Consider the following 3516-nt stretch of genomic DNA (forward strand, 5'->3'; position numbering starts at 1 on the left):
AGTTGATGAATTATATAGTTTTATGTGTCTTGTTGGTTATATGGAATTGTTTTGGTGTATTTTGCAACTTGCTTAGAATGGTAATTTAGTAAATTTTTGGGGTTTTTTTTTTTACTGGAATGGACTTATAGCCGACGAAATTCGACATAATTCGTCGGCTATAGTTATTTTTAATTTTTTTTATAAGGTTTAGCCGATGAATTATGGAAATGTCTCGTCGGCTAAACCCTGCTAAAGCCGACGACACAGACTATATTTTGTCGGCTTTAGTTATTTTTTATTTTTTTATTACATACTATAGCCGACGAATATATTAAACGTTTCGTCGGCTAAAGTCTCAGACTAAGTCGACGAAACATTTAAGATATTCGTCGGCTAAATTCTAGGAAAAAAGCCGACGATCTCTTTTTCGTCGGCTAAATTTTGAGACTAAAGCCGACGACGTCTTCTAGTTTCGTCGGCTAAAGTGATTGCCAACGACTTTTTCCCGACGAAATCTTAGCCGATGAAGGCTTGTCAACTAAGATCTTAGCCGATAAATTAAGCTAACAGGCCGACGAAACTTTTTCGTTGGTTAAAGTGCTTGTCCTGGTAGTGTTAGTATGTGATAAATATGGACAAAATTGTTCAGATTCCCAAATAGGGCCCAACTTTGGCTGTTTGACAAAAAATGGCGAAATTACTTTGGGCCCTTTGATGTGCCCCTGTTGGTCTGTGCCTAGTGCGGTCGCACGGGCCGCATTGGGCTTGGGCCGAGCTTGCATATGAATATAACCCTCAGCTCAACACAGGAATAGCAAAAGAACAGTGGTAATGTAACTCCAATTTCTTCAATACCAGATAAACAGAACAGCTGAAAATTTGACACCATCTCACAAATAAGCAGAACAAGCACTCAGACTCATACACTCAAACCATAATCCAACTTATTAGGTCGAGTAATTAGTCCGAAAAACAAGATATAAATTTACTTCGCCACCTTTTTCTTTGGTTGACGGCATACACAATTTTGATAAAAGAAATTACGAAAAGTTGACAATATCATGCATACAAGCCAAGACCACAACAAGAATCTATGAAACAAGTGACTGAACTACACATTCGAATCGATTCTACCAAATCTTGTTGAATGCTCCACAATATGAAGAGAGTCACAATAGCCAGAGAGGCTCATCTACTGAATACTAACACAAGCTTTACACACTCTCATTCTTCAATTCTAAACGCAGGCAACCATCTCTCAAGGAAACACACAACTATCAAATGTAGCCACATAATCAAAACGAAATTTAGATCATCTTTCCAACATCACTAGTCCAAAACAAATATAAAATTTTTCTTCAAACTTCAACTTAAGTTCAATTAACAAAAGAAAAAACAGACAAATGATGACGCATGGCAAGGTGTAACCCAAAAACTCAGCTTCAATTATATGATCCCAAAGATAGAGATACTCAGTCAGAAAGATATTACCAATCTATATTGCAAGCTGTGTGAGATACCCAACCTATTGCAAGAGAGTCACAAATATACAATTTTTCTTCAAATTTTAAACTTCAATTAACAAAAGAAAAAATGGACAAATGATGACGCAGTGTCAGGACCCACCCCAAATTTCACCCCGAAACACGAGGTAAATCCTGTGGGGTCCACTTTCAAGGAAAATTTACCGAAAATTCGGCATAACCTTCCTTGAAAATGGACAACCCTTACCTGAAAAAAAAAAATCCAATTTACACTTCTATAACCAAATAAACCAGCCTCAACACCTGGAGCCTTCCTGCTCCCCAAGTTCATCACATCCCCCAAATTAATCAAATACTAAACTTTAGGAATTCCACAACCAACAACAAAGACAACATTTATTCACTAACTGGTTATCAGAGCATATCTAGTAATGAAAGAATAACAATGAATAAAGATTAAGCTGAAGCAGCCTCTGACTATGTCTCGACTCTAATTTAACAATACAGAATTAGACATGTAAACTTCTCAATCCCCAGGTGGCGGACTACCGCCTAGGAGTGGATCTTGAGTTGATCTATTTTTACTTATTTTGTGAAGTGTTTTTGATTCCTGTCCGTTAATTTTAAGGATTATTGTTTTATTTTCTTTTCCTTATCTCCTTTTGAGCCTGTTACTCTCCTCAACCAAACAATAAGTACAGGTCCAAACACTAAGTCCCATGTGAGGCATGAGCGGATGCGGCATGAGCGGCGTAGAGAAAGTAATAGTCTTTAGGATCTTAAGCCAAGGATCTTAAAACCTCCTATCCTTTTAGTTTCGGTCAAGTTTTCTCTTCTCATCCCAAAATGAGTCGACTTTTTAGGTCTAACTCAGTCACTTCTAGTTCGTCTAAGTCCTCCCTCAATAGAATCTCATATATAAGCAACGAAGAACAAATAGAGTTTTAGTCAAACGATAACATAGACATGAATGACTGGAATATTCCTAGAGTTCCTAGTCATGAAATTTATTGAGACATTTACTTTCCGACGATAGGGCTCCCCATAGGGAATAATAACGGTAAATAGGGTTGACCGCTACTATCGGCACCGAAACGTTACCCAATTTACGTGATTTTTGAACCATAGCCGTATTTCACCATTCTGAACACATCTTATTTCACGAGATTTTTGATAATTTTGCTTCCTATATAGAGTTGGTTCACAAAGTTGTATAACCTGTTAAACAAGTTACACAACATTAGTAGACACGTTGTGATTCCGATGACTAAAATTCACAAACCAAAATTCGACAGTCATATATGATCATTATGATGAAAGATGTCTGTGGTAAAAAATTCAACTGGATCCGACAACGTTAAGGGCTCGATCGAAACAGTCAACCCTAATCCATCGTCACTTATCACACGAAAACGCTCATATCTCTATCTATATTACATAGTTTGGTCAAACCTTCCGCATGAAAAACTCTCAGGAAGATGAGACACAATTGCCCAATATAAAAATTTTGAGACATTTACCTTCCGATGATAGGGCTCCCCATAGGGAATAATAACGGTAAATAGGATTGACCGCTACTATCGGCACCGAGACGTTACCCGGTTTACATAATTTTTGAACCATAGCTGTATTTCACCATTCTGAACACATCTTATTTCACAAGATTTTTGATAATTTTGCTTCCTATGTAGAGTTGGTTCACAAAGTTGTATAACCTAAACAAGTTGGACAATATTAATAGACACGTTGTGATTCCGATGACTAAAATTGACAAACCAAAATTCGACCACCAGATATGATCATTATGATGAAAGATGTCTATGGTAAAAAATTCAACTGGATTCGATAACGTTAAGGGCTCGATCGAAACAGTCAACTCTAATCGGAAATAAGAAAACTGCATTTTGAAGCCCTAAACGGACTTGGATGGCCAAAAAGGCCTATATATCATGGTATAGCAATGAGTTTGACTCATATGGCCGTTACGCTTCCGGAAATGTATCACAATAGTCAATCGGACACCGAACGCCAAATCTGCAGTATACTGGGT

This window comes from Fragaria vesca, linkage group LG4, assembly GCF_000184155.1.
Source record: "Fragaria vesca subsp. vesca linkage group LG4, FraVesHawaii_1.0, whole genome shotgun sequence".
In the NCBI taxonomy this organism is placed as follows: domain Eukaryota; kingdom Viridiplantae; phylum Streptophyta; class Magnoliopsida; order Rosales; family Rosaceae; genus Fragaria; species Fragaria vesca.